Consider the following 16,083-nt stretch of genomic DNA (forward strand, 5'->3'; position numbering starts at 1 on the left):
GCTGCCCAGAGTAAAAAGGAGTCATCTCCTATTTGGCTATTAGAGCTACATTAGTATATATAAATAAATGCTCATAACTTTGCAAATAAACGTTTTTTAAAAAAAAACAACAAATCACACTGTAGTTATCAGCATCATAGCGCCTATTAGGCTAGTTAGGAAATTGGGAATTGATAAACTGGTGACAGAGTCCATTTAAGGGACTATATACAGGAGTATGTGACAGAAAATAGTATTATAATTGACAGCAAGCAGAGATTTACTAAGGACAGAAGTTGTCCAACCAACCTGATTTGTTTTTATCAAGAGGAAAATAAAAGTCTGGACAAATGGGATGCTATAGTTATAGTGATTTATACTCTAAATATTGCTCGCTTTTCAGAGTTGTAAGCCAGGGGCACAGCTGGAACCACTATTATTAATGTAATTAATGAGTGATAAAGAGGATGGAATTAAAATAACTCTTTCTATAGGTGACAAACTTTAATATGTTTCTGGAAGTTCTCTTCTTAAAATAGAACGTTGTGAACAGGACTTGAACCTGTGCAGGGAGACCCCATTGGATTTCAAATCCAACGCCTTAACCACTCGGCCATCACAACTTATGTACCCTGACTGTTAAGACTTCTGGCAACTACACCTAAGGGGCTAGCCTAAAATATGAGATCAGTCTTTTGCTCTGAACTCAGCATCTGATGCTGTCCTATCAGCATGAAGTTGCTTCACACACATTGTGAAACTCAAGCTACAGGGAAGGAGGATCAATTCAAACAGCCATATCTCGGGCTGTGGGCCACCTAAAAAAGCAGATTTGGTGGCATTTGAAAGACTGGATTCTACTCTTTCATATGACACCAAAATCACAGTTCTAGCTGTGACAGAACCGAAGATATCACCTGTTGAAAACACAGTCGGGAATGGACGCAGTGTACTATATGATCACACTGTGTTGCTGGACAGGGAAGGGGGAGAAGTTGTATGCTGATTGGACAGCGTCATACAGAAAACATTAGCTGCCCAGAGTAAAAAGGAGTCATCTCCTATTTGGCTATTAGAGCTACATTAGTATATATAAATAAATGCTCATAACTTTGCAAATAAACGTTTTTTTAAAAAAAACAACAAATCACACTGTAGTTATCAGCATCATAGCGCCTATTAGGCTAGTTAGGAAATTGGGAATTGATAAACTGGTGACAGAGTCCATTTAAGGGACTATATACAGGAGTATGTGACAGAAAATAGTATTATAATTGACAGCAAGCAGAGATTTACTAAGGACAGAAGTTGTCCAACCAACCTGATTTGTTTTTATCAAGAGGAAAATAAAAGTCTGGACAAATGGGATGCTGTAGTTATAGTGATTTATACTCTAAATATTGCTCGCTTTTCAGAGTTGTAAGCCAGGGGCACAGCTGGAACCACTATTATTAATGTAATTAATGAGTGATAAAGAGGATGGAATTAAAATAACTCTTTCTATAGGTGACAAACTTTAATATGTTTCTGGAAGTTCTCTTCTTAAAATAGAACGTTGTGAACAGGACTTGAACCTGTGCAGGGAGACCCCATTGGATTTCAAATCCAACGCCTTAACCACTCGGCCATCACAACTTATGTACCCTGACTGTTAAGACTTCTGGCAACTACACCTAAGGGGCTAGCCTAAAATATGAGATCAGTCTTTTGCTCTGAACTCAGCATCTGATGCTGTCCTATCAGCATGAAGTTGCTTCACACACATTGTGAAACTCAAGCTACAGGGAAGGAGGATCAATTCAAACAGCCATATCTCGGGCTGTGGGCCACCTAAAAAAGCAGATTTGGTGGCATTTGAAAGACTGGATTCTACTCTTTCATATGACACCAAAATCACAGTTCTAGCTGTGACAGAACCGAAGATATCACCTGTTGAAAACACAGTCGGGAATGGACGCAGTGTACTATATGATCACACTGTGTTGCTGGACAGGGAAGGGGGAGAAGTTGTATGCTGATTGGACAGCGTCATACAGAAAACATTAGCTGCCCAGAGTAAAAAGGAGTCATCTCCTATTTGGCTATTAGAGCTACATTAGTATATATAAATAAATGCTCATAACTTTGCAAATAAACGTTTTTTAAAAAAAAACAACAAATCACACTGTAGTTATCAGCATCATAGCGCCTATTAGGCTAGTTAGGAAATTGGGAATTGATAAACTGGTGACAGAGTCCATTTAAGGGACTATATACAGGAGTATGTGACAGAAAATAGTATTATAATTGACAGCAAGCAGAGATTTACTAAGGACAGAAGTTGTCCAACCAACCTGATTTGTTTTTATCAAGAGGAAAATAAAAGTCTGGACAAATGGGATGCTATAGTTATAGTGATTTATACTCTAAATATTGCTCGCTTTTCAGAGTTGTAAGCCAGGGGCACAGCTGGAACCACTATTATTAATGTAATTAATGAGTGATAAAGAGGATGGAATTAAAATAACTCTTTCTATAGGTGACAAACTTTAATATGTTTCTGGAAGTTCTCTTCTTAAAATAGAACGTTGTGAACAGGACTTGAACCTGTGCAGGGAGACCCCATTGGATTTCAAATCCAACGCCTTAACCACTCGGCCATCACAACTTATGTACCCTGACTGTTAAGACTTCTGGCAACTACACCTAAGGGGCTAGCCTAAAATATGAGATCAGTCTTTTGCTCTGAACTCAGCATCTGATGCTGTCCTATCAGCATGAAGTTGCTTCACACACATTGTGAAACTCAAGCTACAGGGAAGGAGGATCAATTCAAACAGCCATATCTCGGGCTGTGGGCCACCTAAAAAAGCAGATTTGGTGGCATTTGAAAGACTGGATTCTACTCTTTCATATGACACCAAAATCACAGTTCTAGCTGTGACAGAACCGAAGATATCACCTGTTGAAAACACAGTCGGGAATGGACGCAGTGTACTATATGATCACACTGTGTTGCTGGACAGGGAAGGGGGAGAAGTTGTATGCTGATTGGACAGCGTCATACAGAAAACATTAGCTGCCCAGAGTAAAAAGGAGTCATCTCCTATTTGGCTATTAGAGCTACATTAGTATATATAAATAAATGCTCATAACTTTGCAAATAAACGTTTTTTTAAAAAAAACAACAAATCACACTGTAGTTATCAGCATCATAGCGCCTATTAGGCTAGTTAGGAAATTGGGAATTGATAAACTGGTGACAGAGTCCATTTAAGGGACTATATACAGGAGTATGTGACAGAAAATAGTATTATAATTGACAGCAAGCAGAGATTTACTAAGGACAGAAGTTGTCCAACCAACCTGATTTGTTTTTATCAAGAGGAAAATAAAAGTCTGGACAAATGGGATGCTGTAGTTATAGTGATTTATACTCTAAATATTGCTCGCTTTTCAGAGTTGTAAGCCAGGGGCACAGCTGGAACCACTATTATTAATGTAATTAATGAGTGATAAAGAGGATGGAATTAAAATAACTCTTTCTATAGGTGACAAACTTTAATATGTTTCTGGAAGTTCTCTTCTTAAAATAGAACGTTGTGAACAGGACTTGAACCTGTGCAGGGAGACCCCATTGGATTTCAAATCCAACGCCTTAACCACTCGGCCATCACAACTTATGTACCCTGACTGTTAAGACTTCTGGCAACTACACCTAAGGGGCTAGCCTAAAATATGAGATCAGTCTTTTGCTCTGAACTCAGCATCTGATGCTGTCCTATCAGCATGAAGTTGCTTCACACACATTGTGAAACTCAAGCTACAGGGAAGGAGGATCAATTCAAACAGCCATATCTCGGGCTGTGGGCCACCTAAAAAAGCAGATTTGGTGGCATTTGAAAGACTGGATTCTACTCTTTCATATGACACCAAAATCACAGTTCTAGCTGTGACAGAACCGAAGATATCACCTGTTGAAAACACAGTCGGGAATGGACGCAGTGTACTATATGATCACACTGTGTTGCTGGACAGGGAAGGGGGAGAAGTTGTATGCTGATTGGACAGCATCATACAGAAAACATTAGCTGCCCAGAGTAAAAAGGAGTCATCTCCTATTTGGCTATTAGAGCTACATTAGTATATATAAATAAATGCTCATAACTTTGCAAATAAACGTTTTTTTAAAAAAAACAACAAATCACACTGTAGTTATCAGCATCATAGCGCCTATTAGGCTAGTTAGGAAATTGGGAATTGATAAACTGGTGACAGAGTCCATTTAAGGGACTATATACAGGAGTATGTGACAGAAAATAGTATTATAATTGACAGCAAGCAGAGATTTACTAAGGACAGAAGTTGTCCAACCAACCTGATTTGTTTTTATCAAGAGGAAAATAAAAGTCTGGACAAATGGGATGCTGTAGTTATAGTGATTTATACTCTAAATATTGCTCGCTTTTCAGAGTTGTAAGCCAGGGGCACAGCTGGAACCACTATTATTAATGTAATTAATGAGTGATAAAGAGGATGGAATTAAAATAACTCTTTCTATAGGTGACAAACTTTAATATGTTTCTGGAGGTTCTCTTCTTAAAATAGAACGTTGTGAACAGGACTTGAACCTGTGCAGGGAGACCCCATTGGATTTCAAATCCAACGCCTTAACCACTCGGCCATCACAACTTATGTACCCTGACTGTTAAGACTTCTGGCAACTACACCTAAGGGGCTAGCCTAAAATATGAGATCAGTCTTTTGCTCTGAACTCAGCATCTGATGCTGTCCTATCAGCATGAAGTTGCTTCACACACATTGTGAAACTCAAGCTACAGGGAAGGAGGATCAATTCAAACAGCCATATCTCGGGCTGTGGGCCACCTAAAAAAGCAGATTTGGTGGCATTTGAAAGACTGGATTCTACTCTTTCATATGACACCAAAATCACAGTTCTAGCTGTGACAGAACCGAAGATATCACCTGTTGAAAACACAGTCGGGAATGGACGCAGTGTACTATATGATCACACTGTGTTGCTGGACAGGGAAGGGGGAGAAGTTGTATGCTGATTGGACAGCGTCATACAGAAAACATTAGCTGCCCAGAGTAAAAAGGAGTCATCTCCTATTTGGCTATTAGAGCTACATTAGTATATATAAATAAATGCTCATAACTTTGCAAATAAACGTTTTTTAAAAAAAAACAACAAATCACACTGTAGTTATCAGCATCATAGCGCCTATTAGGCTAGTTAGGAAATTGGGAATTGATAAACTGGTGACAGAGTCCATTTAAGGGACTATATACAGGAGTATGTGACAGAAAATAGTATTATAATTGACAGCAAGCAGAGATTTACTAAGGACAGAAGTTGTCCAACCAACCTGATTTGTTTTTATCAAGAGGAAAATAAAAGTCTGGACAAATGGGATGCTGTAGTTATAGTGATTTATACTCTAAATATTGCTCGCTTTTCAGAGTTGTAAGCCAGGGGCACAGCTGGAACCACTATTATTAATGTAATTAATGAGTGATAAAGAGGATGGAATTAAAATAACTCTTTCTATAGGTGACAAACTTTAATATGTTTCTGGAGGTTCTCTTCTTAAAATAGAACGTTGTGAACAGGACTTGAACCTGTGCAGGGAGACCCCATTGGATTTCAAATCCAACGCCTTAACCACTCGGCCATCACAACTTATGTACCCTGACTGTTAAGACTTCTGGCAACTACACCTAAGGGGCTAGCCTAAAATATGAGATCAGTCTTTTGCTCTGAACTCAGCATCTGATGCTGTCCTATCAGCATGAAGTTGCTTCACACACATTGTGAAACTCAAGCTACAGGGAAGGAGGATCAATTCAAACAGCCATATCTCGGGCTGTGGGCCACCTAAAAAAGCAGATTTGGTGGCATTTGAAAGACTGGATTCTACTCTTTCATATGACACCAAAATCACAGTTCTAGCTGTGACAGAACCGAAGATATCACCTGTTGAAAACACAGTCGGGAATGGACGCAGTGTACTATATGATCACACTGTGTTGCTGGACAGGGAAGGGGGAGAAGTTGTATGCTGATTGGACAGCGTCATACAGAAAACATTAGCTGCCCAGAGTAAAAAGGAGTCATCTCCTATTTGGCTATTAGAGCTACATTAGTATATATAAATAAATGCTCATAACTTTGCAAATAAACGTTTTTTAAAAAAAAACAACAAATCACACTGTAGTTATCAGCATCATAGCGCCTATTAGGCTAGTTAGGAAATTGGGAATTGATAAACTGGTGACAGAGTCCATTTAAGGGACTATATACAGGAGTATGTGACAGAAAATAGTATTATAATTGACAGCAAGCAGAGATTTACTAAGGACAGAAGTTGTCCAACCAACCTGATTTGTTTTTATCAAGAGGAAAATAAAAGTCTGGACAAATGGGATGCTGTAGTTATAGTGATTTATACTCTAAATATTGCTCGCTTTTCAGAGTTGTAAGCCAGGGGCACAGCTGGAACCACTATTATTAATGTAATTAATGAGTGATAAAGAGGATGGAATTAAAATAACTCTTTCTATAGGTGACAAACTTTAATATGTTTCTGGAGGTTCTCTTCTTAAAATAGAACGTTGTGAACAGGACTTGAACCTGTGCAGGGAGACCCCATTGGATTTCAAATCCAACGCCTTAACCACTCGGCCATCACAACTTATGTACCCTGACTGTTAAGACTTCTGGCAACTACACCTAAGGGGCTAGCCTAAAATATGAGATCAGTCTTTTGCTCTGAACTCAGCATCTGATGCTGTCCTATCAGCATGAAGTTGCTTCACACACATTGTGAAACTCAAGCTACAGGGAAGGAGGATCAATTCAAACAGCCATATCTCGGGCTGTGGGCCACCTAAAAAAGCAGATTTGGTGGCATTTGAAAGACTGGATTCTACTCTTTCATATGACACCAAAATCACAGTTCTAGCTGTGACAGAACCGAAGATATCACCTGTTGAAAACACAGTCGGGAATGGACGCAGTGTACTATATGATCACACTGTGTTGCTGGACAGGGAAGGGGGAGAAGTTGTATGCTGATTGGACAGCGTCATACAGAAAACATTAGCTGCCCAGAGTAAAAAGGAGTCATCTCCTATTTGGCTATTAGAGCTACATTAGTATATATAAATAAATGCTCATAACTTTGCAAATAAACGTTTTTTAAAAAAAAAAAACAAATCACACTGTAGTTATCAGCATCATAGCGCCTATTAGGCTAGTTAGGAAATTGGGAATTGATAAACTGGTGACAGAGTCCATTTAAGGGACTATATACAGGAGTATGTGACAGAAAATAGTATTATAATTGACAGCAAGCAGAGATTTACTAAGGACAGAAGTTGTCCAACCAACCTGATTTGTTTTTATCAAGAGGAAAATAAAAGTCTGGACAAATGGGATGCTATAGTTATAGTGATTTATACTCTAAATATTGCTCGCTTTTCAGAGTTGTAAGCCAGGGGCACAGCTGGAACCACTATTATTAATGTAATTAATGAGTGATAAAGAGGATGGAATTAAAATAACTCTTTCTATAGGTGACAAACTTTAATATGTTTCTGGAAGTTCTCTTCTTAAAATAGAACGTTGTGAACAGGACTTGAACCTGTGCAGGGAGACCCCATTGGATTTCAAATCCAACGCCTTAACCACTCGGCCATCACAACTTATGTACCCTGACTGTTAAGACTTCTGGCAACTACACCTAAGGGGCTAGCCTAAAATATGAGATCAGTCTTTTGCTCTGAACTCAGCATCTGATGCTGTCCTATCAGCATGAAGTTGCTTCACACACATTGTGAAACTCAAGCTACAGGGAAGGAGGATCAATTCAAACAGCCATATCTCGGGCTGTGGGCCACCTAAAAAAGCAGATTTGGTGGCATTTGAAAGACTGGATTCTACTCTTTCATATGACACCAAAATCACAGTTCTAGCTGTGACAGAACCGAAGATATCACCTGTTGAAAACACAGTCGGGAATGGACGCAGTGTACTATATGATCACACTGTGTTGCTGGACAGGGAAGGGGGAGAAGTTGTATGCTGATTGGACAGCGTCATACAGAAAACATTAGCTGCCCAGAGTAAAAAGGAGTCATCTCCTATTTGGCTATTAGAGCTACATTAGTATATATAAATAAATGCTCATAACTTTGCAAATAAACGTTTTTTAAAAAAAAACAACAAATCACACTGTAGTTATCAGCATCATAGCGCCTATTAGGCTAGTTAGGAAATTGGGAATTGATAAACTGGTGACAGAGTCCATTTAAGGGACTATATACAGGAGTATGTGACAGAAAATAGTATTATAATTGACAGCAAGCAGAGATTTACTAAGGACAGAAGTTGTCCAACCAACCTGATTTGTTTTTATCAAGAGGAAAATAAAAGTCTGGACAAATGGGATGCTGTAGTTATAGTGATTTATACTCTAAATATTGCTCGCTTTTCAGAGTTGTAAGCCAGGGGCACAGCTGGAACCACTATTATTAATGTAATTAATGAGTGATAAAGAGGATGGAATTAAAATAACTCTTTCTATAGGTGACAAACTTTAATATGTTTCTGGAGGTTCTCTTCTTAAAATAGAACGTTGTGAACAGGACTTGAACCTGTGCAGGGAGACCCCATTGGATTTCAAATCCAACGCCTTAACCACTCGGCCATCACAACTTATGTACCCTGACTGTTAAGACTTCTGGCAACTACACCTAAGGGGCTAGCCTAAAATATGAGATCAGTCTTTTGCTCTGAACTCAGCATCTGATGCTGTCCTATCAGCATGAAGTTGCTTCACACACATTGTGAAACTCAAGCTACAGGGAAGGAGGATCAATTCAAACAGCCATATCTCGGGCTGTGGGCCACCTAAAAAAGCAGATTTGGTGGCATTTGAAAGACTGGATTCTACTCTTTCATATGACACCAAAATCACAGTTCTAGCTGTGACAGAACCGAAGATATCACCTGTTGAAAACACAGTCGGGAATGGACGCAGTGTACTATATGATCACACTGTGTTGCTGGACAGGGAAGGGGGAGAAGTTGTATGCTGATTGGACAGCGTCATACAGAAAACATTAGCTGCCCAGAGTAAAAAGGAGTCATCTCCTATTTGGCTATTAGAGCTACATTAGTATATATAAATAAATGCTCATAACTTTGCAAATAAACGTTTTTTAAAAAAAAACAACAAATCACACTGTAGTTATCAGCATCATAGCGCCTATTAGGCTAGTTAGGAAATTGGGAATTGATAAACTGGTGACAGAGTCCATTTAAGGGACTATATACAGGAGTATGTGACAGAAAATAGTATTATAATTGACAGCAAGCAGAGATTTACTAAGGACAGAAGTTGTCCAACCAACCTGATTTGTTTTTATCAAGAGGAAAATAAAAGTCTGGACAAATGGGATGCTGTAGTTATAGTGATTTATACTCTGAATATTGCTCGCTTTTCAGAGTTGTAAGCCAGGGGCACAGCTGGAACCACTATTATTAATGTAATTAATCAGTGATAAAGAGGATGGAATTAAAATAACTCTTTCTATAGGTGACAAACTTTAATATGTTTCTGGAGGTTCTCTTCTTAAAATAGAACGTTGTGAACAGGACTTGAACCTGTGCAGGGAGACCCCATTGGATTTCAAATCCAACGCCTTAACCACTCGGCCATCACAACTTATGTACCCTGACTGTTAAGACTTCTGGCAACTACACCTAAGGGGCTAGCCTAAAATATGAGATCAGTCTTTTGCTCTGAACTCAGCATCTGATGCTGTCCTATCAGCATGAAGTTGCTTCACACACATTGTGAAACTCAAGCTACAGGGAAGGAGGATCAATTCAAACAGCCATATCTCGGGCTGTGGGCCACCTAAAAAAGCAGATTTGGTGGCATTTGAAAGACTGGATTCTACTCTTTCATATGACACCAAAATCACAGTTCTAGCTGTGACAGAACCGAAGATATCACCTGTTGAAAACACAGTCGGGAATGGACGCAGTGTACTATATGATCACACTGTGTTGCTGGACAGGGAAGGGGGAGAAGTTGTATGCTGATTGGACAGCGTCATACAGAAAACATTAGCTGCCCAGAGTAAAAAGGAGTCATCTCCTATTTGGCTATTAGAGCTACATTAGTATATATAAATAAATGCTCATAACTTTGCAAATAAACGTTTTTTTTAAAAAAACAACAAATCACACTGTAGTTATCAGCATCATAGCGCCTATTAGGCTAGTTAGGAAATTGGGAATTGATAAACTGGTGACAGAGTCCATTTAAGGGACTATATACAGGAGTATGTGACAGAAAATAGTATTATAATTGACAGCAAGCAGAGATTTACTAAGGACAGAAGTTGTCCAACCAACCTGATTTGTTTTTATCAAGAGGAAAATAAAAGTCTGGACAAATGGGATGCTGTAGTTATAGTGATTTATACTCTAAATATTGCTCGCTTTTCAGAGTTGTAAGCCAGGGGCACAGCTGGAACCACTATTATTAATGTAATTAATGAGTGATAAAGAGGATGGAATTAAAATAACTCTTTCTATAGGTGACAAACTTTAATATGTTTCTGGAAGTTCTCTTCTTAAAATAGAACGTTGTGAACAGGACTTGAACCTGTGCAGGGAGACCCCATTGGATTTCAAATCCAACGCCTTAACCACTCGGCCATCACAACTTATGTACCCTGACTGTTAAGACTTCTGGCAACTACACCTAAGGGGCTAGCCTAAAATATGAGATCAGTCTTTTGCTCTGAACTCAGCATCTGATGCTGTCCTATCAGCATGAAGTTGCTTCACACACATTGTGAAACTCAAGCTACAGGGAAGGAGGATCAATTCAAACAGCCATATCTCGGGCTGTGGGCCACCTAAAAAAGCAGATTTGGTGGCATTTGAAAGACTGGATTCTACTCTTTCATATGACACCAAAATCACAGTTCTAGCTGTGACAGAACCGAAGATATCACCTGTTGAAAACACAGTCGGGAATGGACGCAGTGTACTATATGATCACACTGTGTTGCTGGACAGGGAAGGGGGAGAAGTTGTATGCTGATTGGACAGCGTCATACAGAAAACATTAGCTGCCCAGAGTAAAAAGGAGTCATCTCCTATTTGGCTATTAGAGCTACATTAGTATATATAAATAAATGCTCATAACTTTGCAAATAAACGTTTTTTAAAAAAAAACAACAAATCACACTGTAGTTATCAGCATCATAGCGCCTATTAGGCTAGTTAGGAAATTGGGAATTGATAAACTGGTGACAGAGTCCATTTAAGGGACTATATACAGGAGTATGTGACAGAAAATAGTATTATAATTGACAGCAAGCAGAGATTTACTAAGGACAGAAGTTGTCCAACCAACCTGATTTGTTTTTATCAAGAGGAAAATAAAAGTCTGGACAAATGGGATGCTGTAGTTATAGTGATTTATACTCTAAATATTGCTCGCTTTTCAGAGTTGTAAGCCAGGGGCACAGCTGGAACCACTATTATTAATGTAATTAATGAGTGATAAAGAGGATGGAATTAAAATAACTCTTTCTATAGGTGACAAACTTTAATATGTTTCTGGAGGTTCTCTTCTTAAAATAGAACGTTGTGAACAGGACTTGAACCTGTGCAGGGAGACCCCATTGGATTTCAAATCCAACGCCTTAACCACTCGGCCATCACAACTTATGTACCCTGACTGTTAAGACTTCTGGCAACTACACCTAAGGGGCTAGCCTAAAATATGAGATCAGTCTTTTGCTCTGAACTCAGCATCTGATGCTGTCCTATCAGCATGAAGTTGCTTCACACACATTGTGAAACTCAAGCTACAGGGAAGGAGGATCAATTCAAACAGCCATATCTCGGGCTGTGGGCCACCTAAAAAAGCAGATTTGGTGGCATTTGAAAGACTGGATTCTACTCTTTCATATGACACCAAAATCACAGTTCTAGCTGTGACAGAACCGAAGATATCACCTGTTGAAAACACAGTCGGGAATGGACGCAGTGTACTATATGATCACACTGTGTTGCTGGACAGGGAAGGGGGAGAAGTTGTATGCTGATTGGACAGCGTCATACAGAAAACATTAGCTGCCCAGAGTAAAAAGGAGTCATCTCCTATTTGGCTATTAGAGCTACATTAGTATATATAAATAAATGCTCATAACTTTGCAAATAAACGTTTTTTAAAAAAAAACAACAAATCACACTGTAGTTATCAGCATCATAGCGCCTATTAGGCTAGTTAGGAAATTGGGAATTGATAAACTGGTGACAGAGTCCATTTAAGGGACTATATACAGGAGTATGTGACAGAAAATAGTATTATAATTGACAGCAAGCAGAGATTTACTAAGGACAGAAGTTGTCCAACCAACCTGATTTGTTTTTATCAAGAGGAAAATAAAAGTCTGGACAAATGGGATGCTGTAGTTATAGTGATTTATACTCTAAATATTGCTCGCTTTTCAGAGTTGTAAGCCAGGGGCACAGCTGGAACCACTATTATTAATGTAATTAATCAGTGATAAAGAGGATGGAATTAAAATAACTCTTTCTATAGGTGACAAACTTTAATATGTTTCTGGAGGTTCTCTTCTTAAAATAGAACGTTGTGAACAGGACTTGAACCTGTGCAGGGAGACCCCATTGGATTTCAAATCCAACGCCTTAACCACTCGGCCATCACAACTTATGTACCCTGACTGTTAAGACTTCTGGCAACTACACCTAAGGGGCTAGCCTAAAATATGAGATCAGTCTTTTGCTCTGAACTCAGCATCTGATGCTGTCCTATCAGCATGAAGTTGCTTCACACACATTGTGAAACTCAAGCTACAGGGAAGGAGGATCAATTCAAACAGCCATATCTCGGGCTGTGGGCCACCTAAAAAAGCAGATTTGGTGGCATTTGAAAGACTGGATTCTACTCTTTCATATGACACCAAAATCACAGTTCTAGCTGTGACAGAACCGAAGATATCACCTGTTGAAAACACAGTCGGGAATGGACGCAGTGTACTATATGATCACACTGTGTTGCTGGACAGGGAAGGGGGAGAAGTTGTATGCTGATTGGACAGCGTCATACAGAAAACATTAGCTGCCCAGAGTAAAAAGGAGTCATCTCCTATTTGGCTATTAGAGCTACATTAGTATATATAAATAAATGCTCATAACTTTGCAAATAAACGTTTTTTTTAAAAAAACAACAAATCACACTGTAGTTATCAGCATCATAGCGCCTATTAGGCTAGTTAGGAAATTGGGAATTGATAAACTGGTGACAGAGTCCATTTAAGGGACTATATACAGGAGTATGTGACAGAAAATAGTATTATAATTGACAGCAAGCAGAGATTTACTAAGGACAGAAGTTGTCCAACCAACCTGATTTGTTTTTATCAAGAGGAAAATAAAAGTCTGGACAAATGGGATGCTGTAGTTATAGTGATTTATACTCTAAATATTGCTCGCTTTTCAGAGTTGTAAGCCAGGGGCACAGCTGGAACCACTATTATTAATGTAATTAATGAGTGATAAAGAGGATGGAATTAAAATAACTCTTTCTATAGGTGACAAACTTTAATATGTTTCTGGAGGTTCTCTTCTTAAAATAGAACGTTGTGAACAGGACTTGAACCTGTGCAGGGAGACCCCATTGGATTTCAAATCCAACGCCTTAACCACTCGGCCATCACAACTTATGTACCCTGACTGTTAAGACTTCTGGCAACTACACCTAAGGGGCTAGCCTAAAATATGAGATCAGTCTTTTGCTCTGAACTCAGCATCTGATGCTGTCCTATCAGCATGAAGTTGCTTCACACATTGTGAAACTCAAGCTACAGGGAAGGAGGATCAATTCAAACAGCCATATCTCGGGCTGTGGGCCACCTAAATAAGCAGATTTGGTGGCATTTGAAAGACTGGATTCTACTCTTTCATATGACACCAAAATCACAGTTCTAGCTGTGACAGAACCGAAGATATCACCTGTTGAAAACACAGTCGGGAATGGACGCAGTGTACTATATGATCACACTGTGTTGCTGGACAGGGAAGGGGGAGAAGTTGTATGCTGATTGGACAGCGTCATACAGAAAACATTAGCTGCCCAGAGTAAAAAGGAGTCATCTCCTATTTGGCTATTAGAGCTACATTAGTATATATAAATAAATGCTCATAACTTTGCAAATAAACGTTTTTTAAAAAACAACAACAAATCACACTGTAGTTATCAGCATCATAGCGCCTATTAGGCTAGTTAGGAAATTGGGAATTGATAAACTGGTGACAGAGTCCATTTAAGGGACTATATACAGGAGTATGTGACAGAAAATAGTATTATAATTGACAGCAAGCAGAGATTTACTAAGGACAGAAGTTGTCCAACCAACCTGATTTGTTTTTATCAAGAGGAAAATAAAAGTCTGGACAAATGGGATGCTGTAGTTATAGTGATTTATACTCTAAATATTGCTCGCTTTTCAGAGTTGTAAGCCAGGGGCACAGCTGGAACCACTATTATTAATGTAATTAATGAGTGATAAAGAGGATGGAATTAAAATAACTCTTTCTATAGGTGACAAACTTTAATATGTTTCTGGAAGTTCTCTTCTTAAAATAGAACGTTGTGAACAGGACTTGAACCTGTGCAGGGAGACCCCATTGGATTTCAAATCCAACACCTTAACCACTCGGCCATCACAACTTATGTACCCTGACTGTTAAGACTTCTGGCAACTACACCTAAGGGGCTAGCCTAAAATATGAGATCAGTCTTTTGCTCTGAACTCAGCATCTGATGCTGTCCTATCAGCATGAAGTTGCTTCACACACATTGTGAAACTCAAGCTACAGGGAAGGAGGATCAATTCAAACAGCCATATCTCGGGCTGTGGGCCACCTAAAAAAGCAGATTTGGTGGCATTTGAAAGACTGGATTCTACTCTTTCATATGACACCAAAATCACAGTTCTAGCTGTGACAGAACCGAAGATATCACCTGTTGAAAACACAGTCGGGAATGGACACAGTGTACTATATGATCACACTGTGTTGCTGGACAGGGAAGGGGGAGAAGTTGTATGCTGATTGGACAGCGTCATACAGAAAACATTAGCTGCCCAGAGTAAAAAGGAGTCATCTCCTATTTGGCTATTAGAGCTACATTAGTATATATAAATAAATGCTCATAACTTTGCAAATAAACGTTTTTTAAAAAAAAACAACAAATCACACTGTAGTTATCAGCATCATAGCGCCTATTAGGCTAGTTAGGAAATTGGGAATTGATAAACTGGTGACAGAGTCCATTTAAGGGACTATATACAGGAGTATGTGACAGAAAATAGTATTATAATTGACAGCAAGCAGAGATTTACTAAGGACAGAAGTTGTCCAACCAACCTGATTTGTTTTTATCAAGAGGAAAATAAAAGTCTGGACAAATGGGATGCTGTAGTTATAGTGATTTATACTCTAAATATTGCTCGCTTTTCAGAGTTGTAAGCCAGGGGCACAGCTGGAACCACTATTATTAATGTAATTAATCAGTGATAAAGAGGATGGAATTAAAATAACTCTTTCTATAGGTGACAAACTTTAATATGTTTCTGGAAGTTCTCTTCTTAAAATAGAACGTTGTGAACAGGACTTGAACCTGTGCAGGGAGACCCCATTGGATTTCAAATCCAACGCCTTAACCACTCGGCCATCACAACTTATGTACCCTGACTGTTAAGACTTCTGGCAACTACACCTAAGGGGCTAGCCTAAAATATGAGATCAGTCTTTTGCTCTGAACTCAGCATCTGATGCTGTCCTATCAGCATGAAGTTACTTCACACACATTGTGAAACTCAAGCTACAGGGAAGGAGGATCAATTCAAACAGCCATATCTCGGGCTGTGGGCCACCTAAATAAGCAGATTTGGTGGCATTTGAAAGACTGGATTCTACTCTTTCATATGACACCAAAATCACAGTTCTAGCTGTGACAGAACCGAAGATATCACCTGTTGAAA

General features: G+C 39.0%; 16 non-coding genes across 16 annotated transcripts; all 16 read right to left on the minus strand.

The window, feature by feature from the left end:
• Positions 1 to 520: 520 nt before the first annotated feature.
• Positions 521 to 602, minus strand: TRNAS-UGA (transfer RNA serine (anticodon UGA)). The gene has a single exon. It is a non-coding gene; the product is annotated as a tRNA-Ser (tRNA).
• Positions 603 to 1,532: 930 nt separating this feature from the next.
• TRNAS-UGA (transfer RNA serine (anticodon UGA)) lies at positions 1,533 to 1,614 on the minus strand. The gene has a single exon. It is a non-coding gene; the product is annotated as a tRNA-Ser (tRNA).
• Positions 1,615 to 2,544: 930 nt separating this feature from the next.
• Positions 2,545 to 2,626, minus strand: TRNAS-UGA (transfer RNA serine (anticodon UGA)). The gene has a single exon. It is a non-coding gene; the product is annotated as a tRNA-Ser (tRNA).
• Positions 2,627 to 3,556: 930 nt separating this feature from the next.
• Positions 3,557 to 3,638, minus strand: TRNAS-UGA (transfer RNA serine (anticodon UGA)). Its single transcript has one exon. It is a non-coding gene; the product is annotated as a tRNA-Ser (tRNA).
• Positions 3,639 to 4,568: 930 nt separating this feature from the next.
• TRNAS-UGA (transfer RNA serine (anticodon UGA)) lies at positions 4,569 to 4,650 on the minus strand. The gene has a single exon. It is a non-coding gene; the product is annotated as a tRNA-Ser (tRNA).
• Positions 4,651 to 5,580: 930 nt separating this feature from the next.
• Positions 5,581 to 5,662, minus strand: TRNAS-UGA (transfer RNA serine (anticodon UGA)). Its single transcript has one exon. It is a non-coding gene; the product is annotated as a tRNA-Ser (tRNA).
• Positions 5,663 to 6,592: 930 nt separating this feature from the next.
• Positions 6,593 to 6,674, minus strand: TRNAS-UGA (transfer RNA serine (anticodon UGA)). The gene has a single exon. It is a non-coding gene; the product is annotated as a tRNA-Ser (tRNA).
• A 930-nt stretch (positions 6,675 to 7,604) lies between these two features.
• TRNAS-UGA (transfer RNA serine (anticodon UGA)) lies at positions 7,605 to 7,686 on the minus strand. The gene has a single exon. It is a non-coding gene; the product is annotated as a tRNA-Ser (tRNA).
• A 930-nt stretch (positions 7,687 to 8,616) lies between these two features.
• Positions 8,617 to 8,698, minus strand: TRNAS-UGA (transfer RNA serine (anticodon UGA)). Its single transcript has one exon. It is a non-coding gene; the product is annotated as a tRNA-Ser (tRNA).
• Positions 8,699 to 9,628: 930 nt separating this feature from the next.
• Positions 9,629 to 9,710, minus strand: TRNAS-UGA (transfer RNA serine (anticodon UGA)). The gene has a single exon. It is a non-coding gene; the product is annotated as a tRNA-Ser (tRNA).
• A 930-nt stretch (positions 9,711 to 10,640) lies between these two features.
• Positions 10,641 to 10,722, minus strand: TRNAS-UGA (transfer RNA serine (anticodon UGA)). The gene has a single exon. It is a non-coding gene; the product is annotated as a tRNA-Ser (tRNA).
• Positions 10,723 to 11,652: 930 nt separating this feature from the next.
• On the minus strand, positions 11,653 to 11,734 carry TRNAS-UGA (transfer RNA serine (anticodon UGA)). Its single transcript has one exon. It is a non-coding gene; the product is annotated as a tRNA-Ser (tRNA).
• Positions 11,735 to 12,664: 930 nt separating this feature from the next.
• TRNAS-UGA (transfer RNA serine (anticodon UGA)) lies at positions 12,665 to 12,746 on the minus strand. The gene has a single exon. It is a non-coding gene; the product is annotated as a tRNA-Ser (tRNA).
• Positions 12,747 to 13,676: 930 nt separating this feature from the next.
• TRNAS-UGA (transfer RNA serine (anticodon UGA)) lies at positions 13,677 to 13,758 on the minus strand. Its single transcript has one exon. It is a non-coding gene; the product is annotated as a tRNA-Ser (tRNA).
• Positions 13,759 to 14,686: 928 nt separating this feature from the next.
• TRNAS-UGA (transfer RNA serine (anticodon UGA)) lies at positions 14,687 to 14,768 on the minus strand. The gene has a single exon. It is a non-coding gene; the product is annotated as a tRNA-Ser (tRNA).
• Positions 14,769 to 15,698: 930 nt separating this feature from the next.
• Positions 15,699 to 15,780, minus strand: TRNAS-UGA (transfer RNA serine (anticodon UGA)). The gene has a single exon. It is a non-coding gene; the product is annotated as a tRNA-Ser (tRNA).
• Between the last annotated feature and the right edge of the window lie 303 nt (positions 15,781 to 16,083).

The sequence above is a fragment of the Rhinoderma darwinii genome, assembly GCF_050947455.1.
Source record: "Rhinoderma darwinii isolate aRhiDar2 chromosome 3 unlocalized genomic scaffold, aRhiDar2.hap1 SUPER_3_unloc_13, whole genome shotgun sequence".
In the NCBI taxonomy this organism is placed as follows: Eukaryota; Metazoa; Chordata; class Amphibia; order Anura; family Rhinodermatidae; genus Rhinoderma; species Rhinoderma darwinii.